General features: G+C 47.5%; 1 protein-coding gene across 1 annotated transcript in view; it reads left to right on the plus strand.

The window, feature by feature from the left end:
* Positions 1–26,353, plus strand: part of Grap2 (GRB2 related adaptor protein 2) — a 75,838-nt gene that overhangs the window by 23,491 nt on the left and 25,994 nt on the right. The gene's annotated exons all lie outside the window — the stretch shown is intronic.

A 26,353-nucleotide genomic window follows, 5' to 3' on the forward strand; every position in this document is an offset into this window, starting at 1 on the left:
TATTTTATGTTCATTGATGTTTTGCTCACGTGTATGTCTGTGTAAGGGAGTCACAAGTCTTGGAACTGGAATTACAGACAGTTGTAAACTGCCATATGGGTGCTGGGAATTGAACCTGGGTCCTCTGGAAGAGCAGCTGGTGTGTTCTTAACAGCTTAACTGCTGAGCCATCACTCCAGTCTCCGGGTTTTTGTTGTTGTTGGTTTGATCTTTTATTAATTTGTGCCTTGCAAGCACCTCAGTCTTGGCCTTCTCTTTTGTCTTCACAGAGAGACTTAGCCATCCTTGAGCACACTCTTTCTTTTCATTAATAATCATTATTAAGTCTCTTCAAGCTTCTCTTCTGCAGGAAATGATCCAGATTACTTAATGGGTCTGTTTTACGTGCTCTAATCATTTATTTGAGCTTCCCAACCATCTTCAGATGCAGAGCACACAGAAACATTGTCAAGGAAAATGTGGTCTTAAAATATCTTAATCTGCGGCCCATTAGCTCAAATGTCTAAAACTCATGTTTCTTTCTTTTTTTTTTTTTTTCTTTTTTTTTTTTTTTTTGGTTTTTTGAGATAGGGTTTCTCCGTGTACTTTTGTTGCCTGTCCTAGATCTCTCTCTCTGTAGCCCAGGCTGGCCTCAAATTTACAGAGACCTGCCTGGCTCTGCCTCCGCCACTGCCACCCGGCAAAACTCACTGTTCTGAAGAGCAGAGTTGAATTCATTGTCGTGCTGGCCATGGTTGTCAATGCCACCCAATTTATAAATGTGTAGGTCCGCAGCCAAACCAGAAGAGAGCTGGTGGCTTAGTCATTCAACGTTTATTGAGTGCCTACTGTGTACCAGGCCTTGCATTTACTCTCTCAAGCCACGAATCAGTTACGCTACGCTCAGAGGCACTCACAGGGAGTCCCCTGTCAGGGAGACACACAAATAAACAAAACATTACAAGGCCTGTCCGTTAGACTGTTCAAGAGATAGGAAGGCAAGGCCAGGATTCTCTCAAGCCAAAGGGAGCACGGATTAAGCAGAGACGAAACAGCTGAGTGGCATAAAGGATGGAAAGAATTAAGGAGAAAGAAGAAAGTACTGGAGGGAGAAAAGCCTAGGGGTGACTTGTATGACCTGGGACCTTTATATGTCCTTCTGTGGCTGGGTCTGGTATGACTGGGGCCTTGGGTCTAGAAAACATACAGCTGTGTCTAAGGCAAGAAGCATAAGTTCATCCTGCAAGTGTGGAGCTACAGAAACATGGGGAAGCAGCCGCATGGCAGGGCCATGGCATGACGTGATGTGTGCCTTACCCAAGTCACTCTGGAAGTGATGACAAAGCAAGATGGGAAATGTCACCGAGGAGAAGCGGGAGGTCAGGTCGTAGAATCGGAGCCTCAGAGAGAGACAACTGAAAAGAATTTTTTTTTAAGTCAATTGAAGTTGGGCATGGTGATACAGGCCTTTAATCTCAGCACTCAGAAGGCAGAGACAGGTAGATCTCTGTAACTTCAAGGCCAGTCTGGTCTACAAAACAAGTCTAGGCCAGCCAGGGCTACACAGTGAGGCAAACAGCTACCCTAAAAAATAGTGTTACGTCTGTGGATATAATCAGTGGTGTAGCGCTTGCCCAGAATGCGCAGATGCACAAAGCCTTTGGTTCAAACCCCTAACAGGAGTCAGGGGCAGGGGACAGCGACATCACAGTATTTAGCCACCAGCTGCTACAGTCCCAGGAAGATGAAATAGGAAGAAAGAGTTCAGTGACAATCTGGACCACTCAATGAATTCTAAGATAACTTAGTGGCATAGAAATTCCCGACTAGGAGAGACAGCCAAGGTAACCTACTCAGTGAATTCCAAGCCAATGAGAGACCCTGTCTCAAAATACAAGGTAGACGGCACCTGAGGAATAACACCTAAGGTTGACCTCTGCCTTTAAATAGAGAGAGAGAGAAAGAGGGAGAGAGAGAGAGAGAGAGAGAGAGAGAGAGAGAGAGAGAGAGAGAGAGAGAGAGAAAATAAATATGACAGTATTTAGGACCTATTGGAATTGAGTACCAGATTTGGGTGACAGAAAGAAAAGCCTGAAGAATCCAGGAGGAATTTCAGACTTCCAGTGTGGGTGACGCTGCCTTATAGTGCCACAAGGGTAAATGAACCCGCCTTGGCAAAAGCCCGTCTCCTCAGAGAGGCACTCAAAGACACAGCTCAGGCTGGCAGACAGGACACACACGAGAGCAGGCTGTATATTTACTAGCCATTCCTGTCAAACACCTTTCACTATATGTACCGTATATGAGCTGAGGTAGTAATCCGCAGCCATTTTCATTTCCTGGAGTTATGTTTTCAAGTGCAGAAAGACGTTAGCAGTACTTTGATTGCCGATGCCTGGCATGGGGTTCCCATATAACCATGGACATGCACACACGCCCTACAGCATGAACTTCTTGAGGTCAGTGACTTTCTCTCTCTTGTCTCCATCTGAATTGCCAACACCTAAAACCGTAGAGGTGTTGGGGTGGAGGGTGTTGTTGGTTTTTTTTTTTAGGTAAGATCTCAAGGTGAGGATGTAGCTCCATTGGTAGAGTGCTTGCCTAACATACACAAAGCCTTGGGTTTGATCCCCTGCACCTCATAAAACCAGGCATGAAGGCACATATCCACACCCCCACTCAGGAGGTGGGGGTAAGAAGCTTGCAGGTTCAAGGTCATTCTTGACTACAATAGCAAATTTGAGGTCAACCTGAGCTAGGAGGCCACACCTCAGAAAAAGAAAAGAAGTCTTGCTTGGTAGCCCACAGTTGCCTCAAACTCACAACCCTGCTCCTGCGTCCCAAGTGCTAGAACCACACACGTGGCGCCATGCCCGGGTCTGAACCCAAGCTTGACTTCTGATGGATAATCGGTAACATGTATCGGTAGATGAATGGATCTCCATGTGGTCGGAAGGAAGCAGTCATCTGCTTTGACTATGAGGGAAGACAGTACAAAACCAACAGCAACCAGTATGAAAACAGTTTTTACACACACACACCACAAATGGAGATGAAGTGATGAGTTATTCCCACCCCACTCCCAACTCCCCCCACCCCACCCCCAACCCCCAGACTCTTCTGGGAAAATCCCAGCTGCCGCCTTAGATGGTGGCTTTAACTGTCCGGTTACAAATTCCACCCAGTTATGGGCCTCGGCAGAACTGGCTTCCTTAAACATCTTTGGATCTGTAAAGAGATGCTGCTTTTCTTTATTGATTTCATGCCAGTTCCTCCTTGTGAAAAACCCGGTGTGCTGCTCGCCGGCACATGTGCCCCGAGACCAGAGATTAAGTCGCTCATGTTTCTCTCTAGCCACGTGCTACGGAACCGTTTCTGCTTTCAGGCTGGCATGTTCGATCATTCTCCCTTTAAACTTAGCAGCGTGACTATCCCCCATGGCGGGCTGCACATATGCTCCTTTTGATCTGTGAAATAGCTCGTTCCCGAGAGGACTTGAAGCTCCCCAGAAACACGTGTAAAATACTGTTTACGATTCGTGGGAGGAATGTCTCATACTGTCATTACTCCAAAATGGTTGCACCCAGCCACACTCTCTCCGGGCTTCCTTTTTCTCCAAGAAGAGGAAAAAGAGAACTCTGGGCTGCAACTCTATGATACTAAGAAAATGAGAATTATCCCATTATAAACAAGTTCAGTGTCAACCGTTTGCCTCGAATGGGATACAGAGCGGGACCATGACCATGGGGAGGGTGTGGCTTGGTTCCTGTCCCCTTACAAGTTAGTGGAGGAAACAAAACATACACTCCAAAGTAAAATGAACAGCTGTTCACTAACGGCATGGCCAGTCAATGCAGAACAGGGTTCAGAAGGAGACAGGCTGGCTAGACAGTAGTCCTAGAGGAAACGGCCTTGAACCTGAGTCGGCTCTTTAGGGGAGGCACCTGGTGAGACAAGGCAGGATGGAGGGATCATTCGTGTCCACTGTCCCAACTGACTGAGTAAGGGGTATGTCAGGCAGAGTTGGGGTAGACTGGCTGTGACCCAGAATGACACTGTCAGGACATCGAATGAAGGTCTATATGTAAATTGACGTTTTCAGTAGAACGGGTGTGAGCTGAGCAATGCTTCAGAGAAAGGAAATCTAACAGGATTTATGAGTTGACTGTGGAGGGGTATATAACTCGAGACCCTGACCTGGGCTGGGAACAGTGAGGTATTGCTATCATTTAGTACATTCCTGTGAATACATCTTAAGGATTCACATAGAACTGTGCCTTGAAGTACCTATCTGAGCCAGGGAGATGGCCCAGTCAGTGGGACCTGAGTTTCACACCTAAAGCCCCATAAAAATGCTGGGCATGGTACTGTGTGCTGGAGATAAGAGACTCTCGGAGGCTTTCCAGCAGCCGAACTAGTCTACCTGGTGAGCTCCAAGCCAGCCAGAGAACCTGCCTCAAAAAAAAAAAAAATCAAGGTGTATTGCTCCTGAGGTATGACACTCAAGGTTGTCCCCTGTACATATGTACACATGTACCCAACAAGCACACACCCATGCGCACATACACACACACACACACACACACACACACACACACACACACAAGAGCACATACATGCACACACAAGGTATCTCTCTGCCTCTTCCCTGTCATGCTGGGATCCTGGGTGTTGCTGGGGACTAGCCTCATTTTTTGAGCTTTGGACATAATATAGGCCCCGGGATAAGCTATACACAGACCTCAGAGAATCCAAGCAACCGGAATTGTAAAAGCTCCAAGCTGTCTTGGGGCCCTGAATCCCTCCTTCTTTTACTGATAAAGAAACCAGCCTGTGCTCAGATCCATGGCACTTAGACTGACTGAGGCACCACTTAGACCTCCTCTCTATAATGTACATCCCGGCAGCTTCCCGGTGGTCTGTCCAAATCCTCCTCTGAGGCATGTGTACAAATCCAGGGTCATTTTGGACTGGCTAAGTAGCTGTTCATCCTCCTGACCTAACAAAGGTAACTAAAGCTCCTCCCCTGTATCTCACCCTTGACTCCCCTGGTGATGGTTTGGCCTGATTCTCCCATCCAATCACGACAATTCATTCCCTAACAGCTTTCTCAAAACACTCCCTTATTTTTTTTTTTATGTCCTGCCCTTGATTCCGCTGTCCTCCTGAGAGGCCTTCATGTCCCTACTTTCAGCCCCACTGCCTGTAGAAGGCCCTCTATGGCCTCAGCCTCTTTCCTCCTTGGGTAAACTGAGGCCTCCCTTGTTGAAGTTCCAAGCTGCCCTGCACAGGGTGTGGTCACTGTGTCTCTATTACTGTGTCTTTTATTACTGTTTTGTTTGTTTGAGGCAAGGCCTCATTATGTAGCCCAGGCTGGCCTTTAACTCACTATGTAGTTGAGGCTGCTCCTGAGGAACGAGGCTGAGGCTGGCTTTGAACTCCTGATCCTCCTGCCTCCACTTCCCAAGTACTGTGTAATTTTTTTTTAATTTTGTCTTTTTTTAAAGATAGAGTCTTATTGTGTAACCCAAGCTAGCCCAAGATCTTTCTGCCTCAGCCTCCTGAGTGCTAAAAGCCCAAGTGTGCCCCAATGCCCAGATCCATCTATAACAATAAAACAACAATTGCCTACTTATGTGTCTGCCTGCCATGCCTCAGTGAAGAACTCCCTGAGGGGTAGGACCCTGGGCATGCAGGATTAAATTCTCAGAGTCTACCACAGTGCTTGGTACCTATTCGTGTCTGGTGAATTAATGAATGATGGTTGCCTGTTTTGCCTCCTTGGTACATTCATTCATTTCACGACTGCGTATTGCATCATTACCTAGGATGGGCACCTGTGAAGTTCCTCAAATGTCAAAACAGGCCTAGGCACTCAAGCTCCAAATTATGCATTCGTAAATTATGTATGCGACGCCGCGTTAACAGGCACACGGAGCACAGCGCACAGAGCTACAGAAACCAGAGCTAGCAAACACAGTAAAGTGTGTGCCAGATGTCCCTGGAATCTACAAAGACCCGAGAACCAAAAATGACAGTTAGCTCCAGACGCCCAGTAAAAGGGGGAGAAAAAAAAAGAAAAAGACAAAGAACAAAAGAACCTCCAGCAAAGGAAGTTGCTCTGGGTCTGTTTTTCTATACTAAGCGCACCAGCAGGGGGTGAGAAGTGGGGGGTAGAAGTGGGGAGGCAGGTAGAGGGGGTAGGTAGAGGGGATGCAGTGGGGAGGGGGAGGAAGTGGAATGAGGGGAGATGGGGAGTCCGCGTGACTCTGAGTTCCTCACAGGCTGGCTCTTAGGAGCTGTTTGTAAAATGCATTGCCATGCAGGAGTCGGGGATTGCTTTTCATGCGGCTGGAAATTGTTAATGGGGACTGCGTTAGCGGCCCCTTAGTGCTCTGCCTGATAGAGAGACAGCAGGTTCACCCCAGCAATTCTGGAACCCTGATCACTGCCAATTAGGGTAGCATTGTCTGGCTGACATAATCAAGTGAGTATAAATATATTTATTGTGATTGGAATGGAGAAGGAGAGTGCAGAAAGAAGGAGGCAGAGGCTGCCACCCCATGCCTGGCCCTGGCCAGAATCAAGCCCAGGGTGCCACCCACAGTTCAGCAAAGGTGGACAGACTCCGACACAGGCTTCCAGAGGTGGAAGGCACAGGGAGAATTCAGGACAAATACATTTTTTCGTCCCTTTTTCCTTTTTGCTCCTTGTTGTTATTTTTTTATTCCTCCTTACACCTCTCTCTCTCTCTCTCTCTCTCTCTCTCTCTCTCTCTCTCTCTCTCTCTCTCTCTCTCTCTCTCTCTCTCTTCCCACCCCCGCCCCGTGAAAGCTGAGAAGAGAAGAGAAAGCAAATGCCAAGTTGAGCACATTTTCATTCTGCCCTGTTGGCCACGCTGCTTGTTCAGCTTCTCTGCAGTTCAAAGTGCAGGTGGGGGAGCATGGCCATGCGGGAGGCCCTGCCCGCGCTGCCTCCCTGTGGCCTTGGGCTTCTGGCATGGCTGAAGACGTCCAGTGCCGTGGGGCTTCTGCGGGGATACCTCTGATGTGTCTCAGAGCTGGGGTTGAAAGACCCTGGCAAAAATAGTCCCCTGCAGTGGTCTAAATTCAGGAGGGATTTCCAGAATGTAAATGGATCGTGAAAGGAGGTTCATTTTTTGTCACATCTGGTGACGTTCCTGTCAACCAGGAAAGTGGGTTCTGGATAGGCCACTGCACAGCTTTCAAAGTCCAGGCTGTGTCTCTTCCTCTCCCAACAAATGGCTGGGGTCAGATGCAAATGTCCCAGTTGTGTTGTTGGGAAGAACAGCAGGGACAGACCCGTGTTACCGCGATGCAGGGACAGAACCCTGTTACCGCGATGCAGGGACAGAACCCTGTTACCGCAATGCAGTTGATCAAAGGCGTGACATTTTTTTTTTCCTCACCCTTTGATCTCAGCTATTTTCTTTGCCTTTGTCACACGTGCACTGTTCTTTCTCGCCCTTTGATGGCTGAGGGCTCTCTGCAGTGGTACCACCAGCCTACGGAGACCCCATGTCTCAGGCCTGTCACGTTTGGCCTGGAGTCTGTCCTCATCATTGCTCTCTGGTCTGCCTCCCTGCGTTTGTGGCTTCTGTGTGAGGACATCAGTGGGAAGGTGCAGACACACCAAATAAACTGGTCCAGTTGGCAGAGTGCTTGCCTGTTTGGATGCAGAAGCCACAGCTTTCGCCTTCAAGGAAACAAGAGACAGTTTATTCCGGAGCCATTCTGAGTGCCCCTGTCTGGAAACACAGATTTAGATTACCCCAAATTCCCTGTTCTAACAAGGAAGCGGGTTCATGAAGTCTTATCATTTTACAGAACAGAGAAAGTCACAAATCAAGGTAAATAAATATAAAATACATTGGTGGGTACATCAGAGAGAGACGGGTACAAAGACATGGGGGAAGCTTTTCTATTGGCCCAAGATGCTAGCTGAGCTTTTGGGTTGGTGGAAGCTAGTGGTCTGCTAAGTTAATAGATTCGAAGATGTTTTTAATCTATTAGAAGATGTTAGTTCTGACAGAGAGGTGGGCAAGGGATGGCTATTGCAGAGAGCTAGAATGAGCCAAGATAAAATTATTAGTCTCTGGGCCTGCAACATTCCAACCTCTCCACGGTTCTGCAGTTCTAAACAGCCATTCAGTCTCTGCAGACACGCTTCTTTCCAGGAGTTCTCACTCAGACCTGGCATGCACAAAGTCCTGGGTTTGATCCCTGCACCACATAAACCAGGTGTGGTGGTGCACGTCTGTAATCCTAAAACTTGAGAAGTGGAGGCAGGCAGACCAGAAGTTCAGGATCACCCTCACTCAGCTACAAATCAAGTCTGAGGCCAGCCGGGGCTCCATGAACTACTGTCTCAAAAAAGCAAAAACAAAAGCAAAAGCAAAAAAACATACTCTTATTTAGGGGCTGGGCAGGTGACTCAGCAGTTAGGAACACTTGCTATTCTTGCCAGGAATCCAGGCTTCATTCCTAATGCCCACATGGGGCAGCTCAGGACTGTCTGTGACTCCAGCTCTAGGGGGTCCAACACCTTCTTCTGGCGGTGCATTTACAGACAAGTGGGCACACACACATATGCATAAAGTAAATAAGTAAATAAAAACTTAAAAGCTCATATTCAATCAATCAATCAATTAGGAGTTTGAGTGGCAGAGATGTCACTTATAGGGTTCACTCTGCCTAAAGACATCTCGCTGCCCATGTCCAGCCTCCTCCTTTGGCAGCTCAGAAAATGCCCAGGCCAACTCCTCTCTCTAAGCTGTTCAAAATAAATAGTCCCTTCACTTTTCAAATCTTAACAGGCAAAACACCTGGTTTGTTTTTTCCTTATTTTCTGTTTCCTACTTCTTGCCGGATGTATTGGTTCATGAGAACCAGAACTCATTTGTCTCCAAGGGAGAAAGAAAGTCATTCTATATTTACCCATTAGCAAATTACCGTTAAAGGTGAAGCACAGGGAACTCTCTCTCTCTCTCCCTCCGTTAACAGTGGGTTATTTGCCTTGGCTGAACCCTGGTGGATGGACAGCCGCTGTTACCAACAAGTTGGCATCATTTTCTATGTTGCATTTGTTTCCTAGAAGCAAAGAAATTTCTGGGTAGTAGCTTTGTGTTACTCAGCTCTTGGGAAATGTACCTGGCTGGAAATTGGTCTGATTCCATCCCTGGTATTTATGGAGGATCTACTGTGTTGGGGAGGGGGGGCTCTACATCCCTCTGAAATTCTCTCTACTTCCAAATTAGATGGGGTCATCAATGGGAATGCTGACTCCCTCCTAACCTTTCTGTTGTGTAGACAATGGCAGGAGCTACCCATCACAATCGTAATGTCCTAACAGGAGCTTCGGTTTGAAGTCAGCAAGACATGGGATGGTAGGCAGTGTGACCAGGAATACATTGCCTCCTTTTTCTGTTCCTCGCCTCCCAACCTTGACACTGATGGGAACAGTTGAGCAACCTGCATACCTTCACCATCCTCCCTGACAAGAAGAAAGCCATGTGAATAGTGAGGAGCTTGGCCAGATCATAGAATGTTGGTGGAGATCATATGTGGTCCCAGGAAAGATTTTTGGCCTAAGGGTTTAGGGAACAGAAAACCTCCTGAATACACACCAGACTCTTGACCCCTGAATCTTACAGGTTACAGTGTTTAGGTTCTTCTTAGTCATGCTACTTCTGGCTATCGAGGAATAACTGAGCAGGCGGCAGCCCAGAGATGATGAGTACCCATGACAGTTTTGTAGTTTTGATACTGCACTGGGGGGGAGGGAGGGTACAATGTCACCATTGGAAGAAGCTGGATGCAAAAGGATGGGTGTGGTGATTACTCTTCTCCTTGCCTGGCAAGAAGCAGCTCAGGGAAGGGGAGGGGAGTTGTTTGGGGTTACCGTTCTGAGGAATGGAGTCCTCCACAGCAGGGAAGGTACAATAACAGAAACCCCACTTACTCGGATTTTTAACAATACTCATCTATTTTGGAATAGTTTCCAAATTTCCATCTCTATACAGTCTGTTATTGAGAAATGCCCCTCCCTGCCTAACCCTTGCCTGGAATCTCACATTTCTGATTCCTCCCAGATCACTTCCTGTCTGTAATCCTTGACTCAGGAAGCGCCAGGGCCATCTATTAAAATGTCCCCCATGGCGGTGTCGCTGTGACACCATGTCTAGGCACAATGACTTGAATAGTTTCTCCATCTTCAGGTGCCTCTGCCTTCCAATCTCCGAAATGCCACCAGAGACGTTAAATGGAATCTCAGTGTGTCTGCAGCACATTTTCCAGAGATGAGATGATGCTCTGTGACCTGCCTCCACCCCAGTCACTCATCCTGTCTTCTGCCACTCCTCAGGGTCCCCATCTTGCCTTTGCTCACGGCACTCTGTGTGTGTCACAATGCTGGGCTCTCTATTCTGCCTGCCTTCTGGTTTGCAAGGCTGGGCTCCATTGCCGCTTGATTGAGGAAGCTTCTCCTTTGAACTTGACCGCCTGCAGTTTGGTTCCTTTATCAACGTGGCCGGAATCTTTGGCTAGCTAATCTATCCTTCCGATAAAGCTGTGAGCCTCTCAAGTTCTAGTCCATTCTGGGTCTCCATGCTCACTCAGCAAAGCGCCTGGTGCAGAGTAAAGCTTGGGAGACGTTGTCGAATGGATGCACATGGCCTTGAGATCAATGCCCCTGTGCTGGGGATGTAGTAGCTTAGTGGGTAGAGGGTTGGCCTAGCAAACCAAAGACCCTGGGTTGTGATTCCTGGCACCACCTAAAGTAAGGTATGGAGGCACACAGGCCTGAAACCCCAGACACTCCAGAGTTGGATGTCTCTGCTAGACTTGGGGACGCCTGTAATTCAGACACTCAGAAGGATAGCAGTAGAATAGCAAGTCTGAGGCCAGCCTGAGCTACATGGTAAGAGCTGGGTGGGTGAGGGTGATTGTGTGAGACTTTGTTTCACACTTCCCCCAAAACAAAACCAAAATAATAATAATGATGATGATAATGATAATAACAATATAATAATAATAATAATAATAATAATAATAATAATATAGATACCCCAGAGAGACAGAAAGTGAGAGTTCAGGTGAAGCCAAGACACTCAAAATAACCTGGGGAGAAAAGGTCACTTCCTAAAATAAAGGGAAAGGTCAGTGACAGGAGATTTGAAATGAGAGAATATAAAAAGGAGAATATCATGAGGGGGGTGGAGAGACAGAGAGAGAGAGAGAGAGAGAGAGAGAGAGAGAGAGAGAGAGAGAGAGAGAGAGAGAGAGACTGAGAGACCGAGACCAAGAGAGACCAGATGCACATTTGGGACTGTTGGCGGTTTTGTAACTTCCTCTAAGATGGTTCCAGGAAGAAGTGAGGTTCTAGGAAGACACAAATCAGAAACACAAAGGATGAGGTATCATCAGCCATTCGAAGAGCATTTGTCACCAGGACTACATATGTGGATGACACAGGCAAATGTCAACCTGGTGGCTACGTGAGGAGATTACTAATGATTTCCTGGGGCTGGTGCCCAGGAATTTTGTGCTGTGGTGCAAATGCCAAACAGGAAACTGTGTGACTAGTTATAGGTATGAGAAAGTGGGTAGTGATTCTGAAATAACGATAGGAAATGCCGGAATAATCATGAGGGAATCATAGGAATACTGAAGAGGCCCCGGAGGATCCTTGCTCTGCCCACGATGGCTTACAAGAGGAGTCACTTAGAAAGCAGGAATTCCAATGCATAAAACCCACCAATAAGGGCTAAAGCTCAACTTGGACCCACAAGTATTAAAAGTAGCAAATCGCCAAAGGTGGGGACATTAGGAGGTGTGCCCTTCCGTGGCTCACAGGATGCATGAGTGAGAATATAGACCTCTGCATACAACCCTCCCCACACACCTGGAGATGGGGCTCAGTGGCAGATCATGTGCCTAGCATGCACAAGACCCTGAGTTCTGTCCCAGGGATGCAGAACATTTTATAATAAGACATCTAAAGACCTCCTTCCACAGCTGCTGGTCTGATTGCTAGCATTCTCCCCAGGCTTCAAGGGGCAGACTTGGTGTCAGAGGAGAGGTGGAGCTGAGAGGGAGACAGGAGGGAAGGGCTCCTGGCCATTATTCTCAGCGGGAGTACAGTCTACTGCTTAAGAGATTCCTGTGGTGAAGGTAAATATTTGCCATGTGTGCATACTAACTTATTTCTCTGAAATTGAAGTTTAATTGGGCACTTTGTGTTTTACCTGGAAACCCGGCTGAAGGAGTTACATTTCCATACTCTTACCTCCTTATTAGCTGCCGAGAAAAATAAATATGTTAATGTTTTCCACGTCCCAATAACTAGTGCTCATTGCTCGCCTGTTCTGTACCAGGCACTTCACTCAATGTTTGAGAGAAACATTTTATGCATCACCATCCCCAAACACTAGGAAGATGGCACTGTTAGTCCTGTTTTGTGTTTTCTTTTCTCTCCTTTTTTTAGAGAGTCTTACACTGTACCCCAGACTGGCCTAGGACTCACTATGGAGCCCATTCTGGCTCAAACTCATGGCAATCCTTCTGCCAAAGATCCTCAGATGCTGGTATCGCAGATGTGAGCCACCATGTCTGGTTTTAGCTGCATCTTTTTTAAGACAGAAAAACCTCTAGGCTCCATGGCACCCACGTGTAACACACATGTTACCCACATGTTGAGAAGCAAAGTCAGGAGGGTTGTGAATTTGAAGGCAGCTTGGGCCACAGAGAACGGCCCCGACAGGAAGGGGCTGAGGCTCGGTGCATTTGGATAACTATCTTGGGGTCACATTACCCAGAGGGCTAGTGGAAGAGCCCAGGTTTGCACAGCATCAGACAAGAGAGAGACACACTAGTACTCACAGAAGAATCAGAGAGAGTGAGGCCAGTTGATGTGACAGGGATGAACCCCAAGTAAAACAGTTGATCTTAGACCAGGAGTCTTGATATCCTTAAGAAAATGCACTCTTGCCGGGTGGCAGTGGCGCACACCTTTAATCCCAGCACTCGGGAGGCAGAAGCAGGCAGATCTCTGTGAGTTTGAGGCCAGCCTGGTCTACAGAGCGAGATCCAGGACAGGCACCAAAACTCTTCAGAAAAACCCTGTCTCAAAAAAATTAAAAAAAAAAAAAATTCTTTGTTTGTTTGTTTTGTTTCATTTTTCAAGACAGAGTCTCTTTGTGTAGCCCTGGCTGTCCTGGAGCTCATTCTGTACACTAAGGTTAACCTCGAACTTAGAGATCCACCTGCTGGGATTAAAGGCGTGCGCCACCACCGCCCAGCTAGAAAAAGCACCCTTAACTTTAGACAGGCACATCCATGCCAGGATTTGCAGCATAATTAGAAGAGGGATGGATGGACTTAGCCCCGCTATAGTCTGAGCCCGGGCCAGTGTGCAGCAGACAACTTGCACAGCCATACATAGTGGTGTGAGCTGAACCACAGAGGGATGATAGGACAGAGGCTCCTGGGCAGGCAGGGTGCCTGGGGAACGAGCAGCTGCTTGCCAAGGCACGTTTGCTTCAGGCAGTTGGAATTCTGAAGTCAGTTTTGAAAGACAGGATGGGGAGAGAGGGCCGGAGGCCTGACATGACGATGAGAGAGGCTGGAGCGGCCAGGAGAGGTCACGTGACAGTGTGACATTGACAGGTTCTGAATGGGAAAAGGATCCTCAGAAAGCACATGTCAGAAAGTGTCAGCACACAGAGGCCTCTGGACACCCCCCCCCCCCCCCCCCCCCCCCCCCGGCTGGAAGAGTGGAACGTAGGAAGACGGGAGGGTACAGTGGGCCTCTCCGACACCAGAGAAGTAAACACTGCTTTGTTTGCAAAGAAGCACACGGACGGACGGACGGATGGACGGACGGGGAGACGGAACGGCACAGTGAGGGGACCGAGGAGAAAGCAGTGGAGCCGCTGCCACTCGGGCTCTCCCCAAGTGTGGCCGTGAAGGAGCTGGCCCTGTGGCAGTGTGCTTCCTTCCAGGGGCCAGGGCTGCCATAGGCATATACAGAAAGGGGCACAGGCACGGTCTGCTTGGACTTTGATGTTAGATTGCACTTGTCACAAGATTCTAGAGGACAAAATGAAGATAAGCGTGTAGATGCTTTATCTAAGGGGTGGGGAAGGACGAAGAAGTAGAGGGTACAGCTTGGATGGCAGAGTGTTTATCTAGCATGCACCCTGGTTTGGGTCTCAGTACCAAATAAATTGGGTCTGGTCCACGAGAACACAGCCCCCAGAATCAACTAAGCAGGGTTCACAGGGGCTCACAGAGACCTCAGCGACAATCACAGAGCCTGTATGGATCTGAGCTGGGTCCTCTGCGTATATGTTATGGTTGTGTAGCCTGGTGCTCTTGAGGGACTCCTCACAGTGGGAGTGGAGCTGCCTCTGACTCTTTTGCTCTTGGGACCCTTTTCCTCCTCTTGGGTTGCCTCATCCAGCCTTGATAGGAGGGTTTGTGTCTAATCTTGTTGTAAGTTGATATGCCGTGTTTTGATATCCCTGGGAAGCCTGCTCTTTTCTAAAGGGAAACAGAGAAGTGGATCTGGGAGAGAATGGAAGTGGAAGGGACCAGGAAGAGTAAAGGGATGGAAAACTGTGCTTGGAATGTAATGTATGAAAGAAGAATAAATTTTAAATAATAATAATAAATTGGGTGTGGTAACACGTGCCTCTAATGCCAGTGATGGAGCAAGGAGGGTCAGAAGTTTAAGGTTATCCTTGGCTACATCATGAGTTTGAGGCCATCCTGGGCTACCTGAGATCCTGTTAAGAAAGGAAAAAAGAGAGAAAGGGAGAGAGGAAAACAGAGAGAGAGAGAGAGAGAGAGAGAGAGAGAGAGAGAGAGAGAGAGAGAGAGACTGTTACTCAATCTCAATTAATGGGTTCCTATCACAGAAGGAGGTTTTAGGTACAGAAACTGAGCTCAAGGATGACCGGTTCGCTGACGTCACACAGCTGGTCAAGGAAGGAGCTAGGACTTGCAGCCCACTGTGCCTAGCTCCAAAGTCCACATCCATTTATTATGGATCATGTCCATTTATTATAGAATAAAGACCCGAAGTCATGCAGTTCGCTTAAGAAGAAAGAGTTGGGCCCGGAGCATGGCTCAGTAGATAAAGTGCTTGCCTTGCAAGTCCGAGGACGTGAGTTTGAGCCACAGAACCTGCATTAAGAAGCCAAAAGTCAAGTGTGGTTGCATGTGTGCCTATGATCACAATACAGGGAAACTGGAACTAGGCAGCTCGTTGGCTTGCTGGTCAACCAGCCTACCTAATGGGTGCCCTCCAACCCAGAGAAAGGCTATGTCATAAAATGAGGTGCAGGGAAGAGGAAGGAGAGGAAGAGGAAGAAAAACTTGAAGGCAACAACTAGAAAGAAATCAAAACATCTGCACGTCAAATGGGCTGGCAGTTGGCCAAAGGAACTGAGAGAAACGAAGTTTCGGGGGCCATGTGAAGCCCTGTATTCTGATTCAAAACCCCCACGACAGAGATGGAGAGGCCTAGCTCCGCCATCTTCCTGTTAAAAACACCTGAGTTCTTAGAGTGTTTTGCCTCCCGAACTGCCAGCAGCAATGTATAACACAATTACCAAATGCTAGCAGGCAGAGAAAGTAATTTGATCATCCTATTCCACACAGCCTGCTCAGGTCACTTCCTGAATACTGAGCTCAAGTCGAGAGACATATTCTGAAGCTAGAGAATGACTGAGATGTGGCCTTTGGAAAATAACCGGGAGATCAAGGATGGGTGATGGAGGATCCTGGGAACAGTCGAGTTCAGGAACAAGAATCTGGGATTTGTGGTGGCTTGGTTTCTCTTCCTTGAGCGCTATTTGGAATGAGGGGAGGCATTTTTGTCCAACATAACAGACTTGTCTAGTGCTTCGCTTACACTTTCCAACCAGGCCACTTCCTTTGCACCCACATACTCTGCGAGGAAAAACCCACGAGTTTTGTGAATTGATTCCAACTTGGTGGGCCCAGGATTGGGGGGACACTCCTTGATCAAAAGGAGCAAGACAAACAAAAGAGAACTGGCTGAGTGTGGTGGTGTTCATCTGTAATCTCACCATATTGGAGGCAGAGGCGGGGGGTCAGGAGTTCGAGTACAGCCTTGTCTAGGTATCCATTTGAAGGCAGTACAGGCTGTGTGAGACCCTGTCTGGAGAGAGAGAGAGAGAGAGAGAGAGAGAGAGAGAAGAGAGAATACCGTATTCTGTAAGACAAGTGCAAGCATAGCTTTCTTTAACCAAACTCAATTTAGAAAGACCTACATTTTCCTAAAAATGAGAAAATTTTAATTATTTTCTTGACAAGCAAAATTCAAAACATCATCCCTTTGTCTGGAGCTTTGCTTGTTTTGCTTTCTGAGACAGAGACTATGTATTCCAAAGCAGTATCAAACTTTTGACGACCCCCCCCCCCCCGCCGCCGCCTCAGCCTCCAAAGTGTTGGGATTACAGACATGTGCCACCACCACCACGCCCAGTTAATACCAGCCCTTTGACTGGCGACTTTTAGTGCCTTTACTGGGTGACTTGTTGTATGAAGCTGTCAGTGCCTCTAGATTTTCAGGGACAGACTTATGGGCTGAAGGCAGGTAAGTGACCATCTGAGTTAATGTTCGCTTTTGCAAGCTTGGAAACCAGTGAGCTGAAAAATGGCCAGTGTTCTGATGATAAATGGGGATTCGACGACGTAAGGACAAGTGACAAAAAGATTAAGGTAGTTGCGATCACGGAGTCTTCTGAGCTACGCTTTTGTGTGTTGGTCAAATAAGATTGACAAGCGCTCCGGGCACAGACAGGGAGGGAAGAGAGAGGAGATAAGAGGGAGTGGATTTGTTATGTGTGTGGAAGCCTTGGTACCGCCCCGGTGGCCACAGAGCAAGAAGATGGAGGCTTTCAAATACGTGATGAATATGACGAACTTTCAGAACCCAGATCCATACAAGCAAACATGGGAGTGAGCAGAATGGAAGAAGAGAAGAGAGCTTGAAGGCCCTGTGAAATCCTAGTGATGGATCAGAGGGGAGCTCGTGATGCGCATAGGGAGTGTGTGTGTGGGGGGGGAGGATAAAAGAGCCTGGCTTCTGTAAGAATCTGTCTGGCCCTTTCTTGCCCTTTACGCTCATCTATCCCAGCCGCTCCCCATGCCCTTCTGACGGGGTTCACCAAGTGGTTTCTGAGTCAGGGTGGTACTTGTAATACTTCGTTTCCATTTGGATCTGCCCTTGGCTCTCCTGGTGTGTCTGAAGACAATTGCTGCGGCTTTCGGAAACACTAAGGATAAAATGAACAGTTGGCCAGGGATGCACCAGCCTTCCTCCCAGTTCTACAGTTGCCTTAAAGCACAGGGTTGCTGGATCTGAAGTCAGCTTCACAGCACAGTGGGGCTGTTAGGGACCTCTCTAGTGGGGGGGGGGGGGGTGCTCTTGGCATTTGGATGTGTTGTTTCAAGGTTTTCATGGTGTTGTTTTAATAAAACAATAGAAGAAATTAAAAACATATGTTCTAAGTATAGCCATGTTTAAAGGAGACCGTGAAGTTGAAAACCCTTGAATATATTGTAGAGAGAGAATATATTGTAGGGGGTGGGAGGGAAAGGGGGGGAAGAGAAATAGGGGAAAAAAGGGAGGTGGGGAAGCGCGGGATGGAAGGGGAAGGAGCTGCAATTTTCAAGTATGTGAAGTGATATGGTTCCCATTTCCAAAACTGCTGCAGAGCCCGAGATTGCCCATTCTGAGGTCAGCCCAGTTTATTGCAGTCCTTGCCTCTTTGACCAAGAAGTAATGGGCTTGAATTTCCATGGTGTGGGGGAATTGCTGCTGTCAATTTCTTAGCTGACAGACAGCCACCCAGGAAGGTTCAGCAGGCCTAAGCTAGTTAGCAATTACCCTGACCTGGTAGGAGGAGGGCCTGTGATTTTGCTAGTGCCAATAGAGACCAAGAAACCAAGCAGAGAGAGCACATAGCCTTAGGAATCATTGGACACGGGCTCTGATATCTTGCTTCCTTTTCCCATGTCTAGTTGCGAACAGTAATAATAAATGCTGAGCTGGGGGTGTAGCTCAGTGGTTGAGAACTTGCCTAGCATGCATGAAGCAGGAGACTGAATTCTCAGTACTGCCCCTCCCCCAGAATCACAATGGTTAAAGCCCTTGGCACATCACAGACCACGGCATGCAATGGCCGATTAGTCTTGGCCAGCTCTTGTCTCTAGGCAGTGGTGAAACTTGGGTGATGTTTCGCCTCTCTGGCTGTCCCCGGGGTTTCCTGTTTTAAGCCAGTCACACCATGATCTCGCTCTGGGTGGTTGCGCAGAGTGCAGAAGCCAGATCAGTTTCCCCCTTTCCGCTTGGCTAGTTGGCCTTTTCCTCCTGCCTAGTGAGTGGTCTCCATCCCACGCCATGACTGTGTCTTTGGCTAACACCGCAGCCAGGGCTCGTAGCCAGGAGAAAGAAGTTAGCACCTGCCCAAGGGGAAATGAGGGGAAACGGAGGCTTCGAAGGAGAGGGAAAAAGGAGCATATGTTTGGTGGATTTACACTTTTAAAAGCAGTTTTGACATTTGTTCTTCTCTAAAAGAAATGTTGGTAGAGTACTCAGAATGCCAAAATGCTTTGGGGGAAAGACGGTATGCAGGCAAATGCCAGGGCTGAGCCGGGCTTTCTGCATTCGCTTTCCCTGGAAGGCGATGGAGTGAGGATTGGTATCTGAATTCTTGGAGAGGAAACTGAGGCATGGAGAACTAACGTCCCTCGGCCATCAAGCAAGCCACAGGGCTTTGAAGGCAGGTTTGTCCGAATCACCACCACCCCCCACCCCACCCCACCCCCGAGTCCTCCGTGGTGAGCCTCCCTTCTACTGAGGCAGCCTCACCTGACAGTTTGACAGGGTAGGAAAACCAGGTGGGTGTCGTCTGAGTTTAATAGAACATGTGTGTTACAGTTAAAGAAAAAAAGAGAAGGGTAGTTTTCTTCGATAAAGTTTGGGGGTGTATGAGATTTCATGTGATAAGCATAAAAAAAAATAGTTGATTATATAAGCCAGGCTGAATGGATTAAAGAGAAAGAAGACGCTGAGAGCCAATGATGAAGCTGGAACTTGGGAAGAGGGGAGGGCACCTGCCTAGGGACAGTGTCCTCATATATCTCTCCTCTTCCTTTACTTCCTTCTCTTCCCACTCCTTCCTCTAAAACAAAACAAAACAAAAAAAATATTGAGGGGAGAAGAAAAAGCGAATTAAAAAAAGAGAGACAGCAGCATCTCTCCCTGAGAGAAATGCAGTCTCCATAATCCACAGAGAGAGGGACCTGCAGAACAGCAATTTGATTAAATAAGGATATTGAGGATTTTAGGGACTCTTCCTGTGTGTAAGTTAGTCTGTAAGTCTGGGGGCAAAAAACCCACCCTACTTATATGCTTCACACAAACCTCAACACCAAATACCTTCCAACCACAGAAGCTTCCCATTTGGAAAACCGCAAGAGAGTACCAACAAATCCCAAGAGGCTCCCTGACCTCGGGTTGGCCAGAGTCTCCAGGAGGGTCCCTGGTAATAGGGAGCAGTGAGATGTAAGGAACAGTCGGTAATGACCTGTGCCCCGGCCCGAAGCGCCAGGATGGTGATGGGCAGAGCCCCAGGCGTCTCCAGATGAGGAGGAGAAAGCAGCAAACTCCCCTGTCTGCCGGCTCAGCACCTCGCTGCCAAACCAGCTGCCCCTTTGTCGCCTGTCATTAGAGACAGCTCTGCTGGTGGCTTCCTGTAGATGAGAAGCAGTGAGAAGATGAACTGTTATTCGGGGAACACACCTGCTCGCAGGACAGAAATGGATGGGAGGTGGGGGCGGGGCCCCCAGGCTTCTATTTCATAAGCCACTTCCCCTGGGTCTCCAAGACAGGCAGCAGCGGCTGGGAACTGATACATTATTGTTCTCAGATAAGCTGCAGAGGCCCCCTTGAGTTCCATGTATTCACCCCTGCCGGTCGTGATGGGGGATTTGTGCTTTCCTGGGGTGCAGGGGGTTGAAAAGAATGAGTCAGCCGAGGGCAGGAGAAAAATAAGAATGTCCTGTGTGCACAGAGTCACTTTAGGAGGGAGGGAGAGCTCAGCCTCCTAGACAGAATGGTTTGGGCGGGATGTACTCTGCTGGTCTTTGCTTTCTTCGGTTGCAGTGAAATCAGAAATGTTTATCTATTCCCGGGAGTGATATCACCTGTCTCCACTGAGAAGGCTGTTCATTTGCCTAAAATCCCGAGCCAAAAAAGAAATGATGGAGAATCTCACTTACGAGGACCAATAACTAGAGGGACCATTGGCTGCAAATCTAATGAAGAGGACCCTGTGGGCCACCTTTAGAGGCAGGGCCACTTGCAGCCCAGATCTGATGATGACGGATGGGGTGGGGGGGGGAGGTACCAGGGAGCCCTGGTTATAGCTGCTCCCACTCCATTCTCTGGACCTGGCCTTAGATGCAAATCTTTGAAGAAACAGAAGTGGAATCTTATTAGAAAGGGATTCACAGGTCAGTTTTAAAGGCTGCAGAGAATGTGTTAAAGACAGTTCAAGAACAGACACAGTAAAAAAACAAAACTATATGTCTTGTTAGACATTTGGCAAGCAGGTTATCATTTCTGTTATTTGAGAGCCCCAAATGCAGAGAAGCCTTCCCCATCCCACATGGCTTCTGGAATAAATTGGTTTGTGCCTCTAGAAGAATATTTGAAACAGAAGCTGATGGGCGAGCTGAGAGGTCATTGTCCACCCAGTGATTACAAATTCTCAGGAGCCATTTATCTGTGCCTCTTTGTTCTCTCCCGATATGCCCAATGCCCGCTAAGGCAGAATGGCCCCAGACACAGCTGGAGCAGTCATAAAGAAATCCACACAAAAGGAGCTGTGGAGATGGCTCAATGGAGAACGCACTCCCAGTGAGGAACAGTTGGAATCCCTGAACCCACTGAAAAGCCAGCCAGGCATCATTGATTGCTGCCTCCAATTCTAGGAAGGAAGAGATACATGTTCCCTGGGGCTGGCTCGCTGGCCCACAAGACTAGCCGGAATCTGTGAGCTCTGGGTTCTGCAAGAAACTCTGCCTCGCTACATAGTGACATCCAGTGTTGTTTTCAAACCTCCACACGTACATACATGTGCCTAAATACCTATGAAGCACACATCAGCACATGGAAAAGAAAGGGGAGAGCAACACAATGTGGATTTCAACACGAGATCACTACCTTATGCTCAAAAGCAGAAAATGAATCAGGCCTGCACCTGGAATCCCAGTTTTCCGGAGGCTGCAGCAGGAGGATTTTGCAAGTGTGAGGCCAGCTTAGGCTACAAAGTAAGACACTGTCTCTGAAGGGCAGAAAAAAAGACAGAGTAAGGGGACCCTGAGATGAAAGGGACCATCTTGCCAGGGTGTTCAGAAGAAATTGAAACCCCAGAAAATGTGTGGGAGAAGATGGTGTCTAATTCTCTTCCATCTAAGCAAGCCTGTGTTTTGTAGGTGCTAGACTCTGAAAGGTTAATGCTTGTAAGTCTCACAACTCACAAGGGACAATGAGGACAGTCACCAAACTTGCCTGGATAAAGATTATAAGGCCTCGGGAAGCAAAAAGAAACAGAAAAAAAAAAAAAAAAGAAAGAAAAAATTTAAAGTTACCAAGTACAAGCCACAGTCTGGGGTGCACCATTGCCCTCTGTTGGATTAAATAAGGCAGACTTTTTGTGTGTGTGTGTCTCTGGCTAAGTTTGCTGAAAAGTCATGGCACCTTGGAGTGGGAAATTAATTGGGCCTTATAAACATAGATACTTAGGTCCCTTCCCTTAATAGAATAAAATATAGTTGTAACTCTGGTGGCAGCTCCTTTGTTATGCTTCGAGTGTGCAACAAACATTTATGAAATATCTACTAAGCATTGCCTAGGGACTGTGGAGACTCTAAGAATACAACACTCATGACTAGTACATATGTGCTGGTTAGGGTTTACACACAAAGGACCTGTGGTCGTTGAAGTTTTGTGAATGAGACAACAGGACACCCAGGAAGCAAATGGCACATTGCAGATTCCAATTCATGTCTCTGGGTCCTAATCCTCTTTCCATTAGCTCTGACTTCTCCCTTCAAGAAGTCTGCAACCAAGCCCGTTGTGCTGGCGCATGCCTGTAATATCAGCACTCAGGAGGTCCAGGCAGGAGAATCAGGAGTTCAAGGTCACCTTCGTCTCCTTGGCCAGTTTGAGACCAGCCTGGGATGCATGAGACCCTGTCTCAAAAACACAACAAAAAGAAATGAATGCCAGTGTTCATGAATAAAGTATGCGTGAAACACAACTCTGCCCGTTCGTTTGTCGTCTGTGGGTGACCGAGGCTACGGTGGTCACCAGTACAGACACCATGCCACCCCCAAAGCCAAAGGTATTTACGACAGGCCCTTTCCAGAAAAGGCCTCCTGACCCCTGGTCTACACTGCAAGGTAGAATGTTCTGTCTCTATTAGTAGTTTTTTAAAAAGCACTTTCAGAGAGTTGAGCACAGTGGAGGCTAATATTTACTTGGCTCCCAGTGTGGGGAGCTAGAGGTGATATACAGGTGAGTTCTTTTTCAGACTTAATGCCTACAAACTCAGACTTGAAAATGGATCAATTAAAAGGTAGTTATTTGCATAACAAAGTTTTCTTTTCATTTCATAAGGGTTTCACCGCAGGGCTCCTTTGTAGAGAGAGTCTCTATAATACATGCTAATACGATTCCATTTACAAATACTCTATTCGGAATAACTTTCTAAGAACCTTCCTATTGTGTACTCTGGGAATTAGCTGTCATCACCTCCCTGCCCCCCAGCAACCTAAGGTTTCCTGCTTCTGAAAAGTAATTGAGCTGACCTTTGAGTGTCTCCAAGAGGGGCTTTACCTGCTTGCACTGAGTCTTAGACAGGGAGTCCCAGCCTTTAGAAGGCCGAGGCAGGAGCATTGCTTGAGCCCAGGTGTTCCAGGTCAGTCTGATCAAGATAGCAAGACTTCAGTGACCCTATCTCAACATAATACAGCAACAACAGTGTAAAGGCCGTGGCCTCCAAGTGTCTGCATTATGTAGCATTCGGGGTATAATTTTACAATTTTTCTAGCTTTTTTTTTGTACCCGAGCCCAAAGTTCACAATGGTAAACTTTTCACTGTTCTCTTTTCCCCCATAAATAAAGAAAAATTACATTTGTGGCTAATGTTCTGATAAATGTGTGATCAGCAGTGTTCATAAAAGCAATCTCTCTCTCTCTCTCTCTCTCTCTCTCTCTCTCTCTCTCTCTCTCTCATTGGGAGACATTACGCTGTCTGAATTACAACGCACACTGGAACAGGCATTCAGATTAGAGCTGTCCCCAGCAAAATAGGAAGCGGTGTGGCTGATTCAATTTAGGAGCCGGCTTCCTCTTTTGTTGGGTCCTGAGCCTGAGCCTCACTTAGCTTTGTGCTGTTATGCAATTGCTCCTTTTAAGAGAGACATAAAATGGAAGCCTTGGCTATTCATAGCCAACTTAGGAGGAGCTGAAATTGTTCAAGAAGTTTCTTGCCTGCTGCCATTTTGATGATAACTAGTTTTCTGAACAAACCTATTTCAACCGGCTTCTAAATGGAGTTGTGTTAGAGAACTGCCTCGTGCCTTTAGTTTTCATCTTGTGGTGCTGATGTTTTAAAAGTAGACAAACGTTCCTTGTATATAGCTTGACTATTTTCCAGGGTGGTTTTATTTCCCCCTAGTAAAAGCAGCTTACAAGGGAATTCAAGGGCAGAGAAGATCAGCCCAGGCATTCCTGTGTGGCGTCACCCTGTGGTGAGGCTGATCTGTGTCTCAGGGCTGCTAATGGATTATGCGTGAGAGAGCCGCAAAGGGCCTGTGGGAAGCAGGCTGGGTTTAGAGCCCCACAAATGGCGTCGTCTGTGGGGTGCGACTTGGGGGGAGGCGGCTGGAGGCGGCTGGCTGCCCCTGGAGGCTGCAGCTTCTCATGCTGTGTGACAGGTGGCATTTCAGGCATTTCTAAAGCCAGTCCCTGGCAGGGATAGCACATCGAGTCCATCTGTGGGGATGGAGGAGTCCGGAGAGGGGTCTCTCTCTTTCTCTCTCCCAGAGGTCAGGAGCACTGAAATCATAAGTAACAGTGTGAAGGCATTTTTGAATCCAGGATGTGGTCTCCTCACCCCCTTCCCTTCCTACCCTACCCAATTTTTAATCTCCATCATATATATAAATTTGTTTCCCAGATGTAAAATGTAGTGGTGACAGGTGCAGATTATTAAACAAAAGTAAATAAATAAAAGCAAATCAATATTTACTGAATAAACTATATTGATAGTTCAATTTTCTTCCTTCCCTACTGGTCCCCTGTTAAACTTTTCCAAGCCAACACTAATGAATATAGAAGAGCCGTGATCTAAATGTCCGTGTCTGAAGATGACATATTACTGTTCTCTTCTTCAAGAGGGATGAGAGGGGGTGCGGAGCCCCTTGACCTCAACCAAAGGGCCCCCCTCCCCACCTTGAACGTCTCCCTCCTACCAAAGAGCAGCCAAACAGATTTTATTCCACACATGGAAAAGGAAGTGGCTCTCCCGAGGAGCGGGCTTGTTTAATTGGGTTTTCAGAGCCAGAATTAATATTACAAGCTGGGGAGCCGTGTGGTGTGCTTGTACCTCTGGCTCCACCAGGCTGCCAGCCTTCCCTGGGGGAAGACAGAAAAGTGACACTATTCAGTAGCAATTTTCCTTCTGTCTGGGCCTTCCCACCCAAGTGATTTACAGCTGTCAGGAACCAAGCACTCAGGCTTGATCTCCGCAAGCTCAAGGTCACACCTAGAGCAAGCTTTCCTCACCTTTAATCTACGTGACTTTCTAATATATTTAGTATTTGCCTCCCCTTATTTTCATTCTGCTTATTAAGATAAATTTGCTTGGAAATGGGATCATGGTTTTCAGGACCATTAACCCGACACCTGATCTCTTGAGGTGACCAGTGTCTACTCTGGATACCATGAGGGTGACCCATAAAAGTCCCATCCCCCTGCAAACCAGAGGCAAGGCTTTTAATTTGGAAAGGTTTGAGAAGTAAGGTAATGGGGTGAATCAATTCAGCCAAACGCATTTAGTCTTAAGGAAGAAGGGCAGAGTACTCCTCCCTGCTCAGTGGGTTGACCTAGGCCACCAACGTGTTAATTAGCCTCCAACGGACAGATCCTGAAGAAAGCTTACAAAAAGGAATGTATCTGTGTTGCCACTGTTCGGGGACAAGTCGTGACTAGGGGGAGAGCACAGAGAGTCAAGGATGGCATTTTATTTGGCTCCTGAGTGATGCTTCCATCGCTATCCACCTTTGAAGACTGGCAATAGTCATCTCACAAACCACCTTCGGGAAACAAAGCCGACCTCGGAAGTAAGCATCCTGAACCCCCTCCCTGTCACCCTGCCACAGTCGGCTCTAATCCGCCCAGGGCTCCCTGCTGCACCCTGCCACCTGCCGCCACCTTCCTGATGTCCCCAGACCTTGTTGAGAGGGATAAGGAGTTTCTGAGGAAACTATTTGCAGCCCCAGTTTCCTGATCACCGAGAGCCCACTGGGTCTGAGGGTTAACTTATTAACTCCCCCAAAGGGCTTGAGAATTAGTGAAATTTTGTAAAGCACAAATGCCAAACCACAGCTTTCCAGACAGCTGCCCCGACAGTAAGCTGTCTTAGCAGAGGATCAGAGAATGTGACAGTCCTGCTGATTAAGTGCCACAGTCAGTGAGAATAGTTTGTAGGAGACAGGCGACATTGTCTTTTTTTTTTTTTTTTTTCTACTTCAGGCTGCCTCAGCTGGGGAGGGATTTGTCCCATAACATTAGGATTATCGCTATCTTGCTGCAGGATGCCATGTAGCCCAGGCTGGCCTCCTAGTCACTATGTAGCCAAGGCTGACCTTGAACTTCTCATCCTCTGGCCTCTACCTCCTGAGTGCTGGGATTACAGGAGTGTACTGCCATGGCTGGTTTATGTGGCACTGGGGATCAAATTTCTTATACGTGCTAGACAAGTACTCCATCAAGAGAACCACCTCTCAGCCAATAAAATTACTTTAAAACATACTCGTGGGGCTGAAGAGATGGCTCAATGGTTAAGAGCACTGACTGCTCTTCCAGAGGTCCTGAGTTCAATTCCCAGCACCCACGTGGCAGTTTATAACTATCTGTAACTCCTATTCCAGGGGATCCAACACCCTCACAAGGACATACATGCAGGCAAAACACCAATGCACATAAAATAAGAATAAATAAATTATTTAAAAACACAAGCACTCTC

This window comes from Peromyscus leucopus, chromosome 20 (assembly GCF_004664715.2).
Source record: "Peromyscus leucopus breed LL Stock chromosome 20, UCI_PerLeu_2.1, whole genome shotgun sequence".
Lineage (NCBI taxonomy): Eukaryota > Metazoa > Chordata > Mammalia > Rodentia > Cricetidae > Peromyscus > Peromyscus leucopus.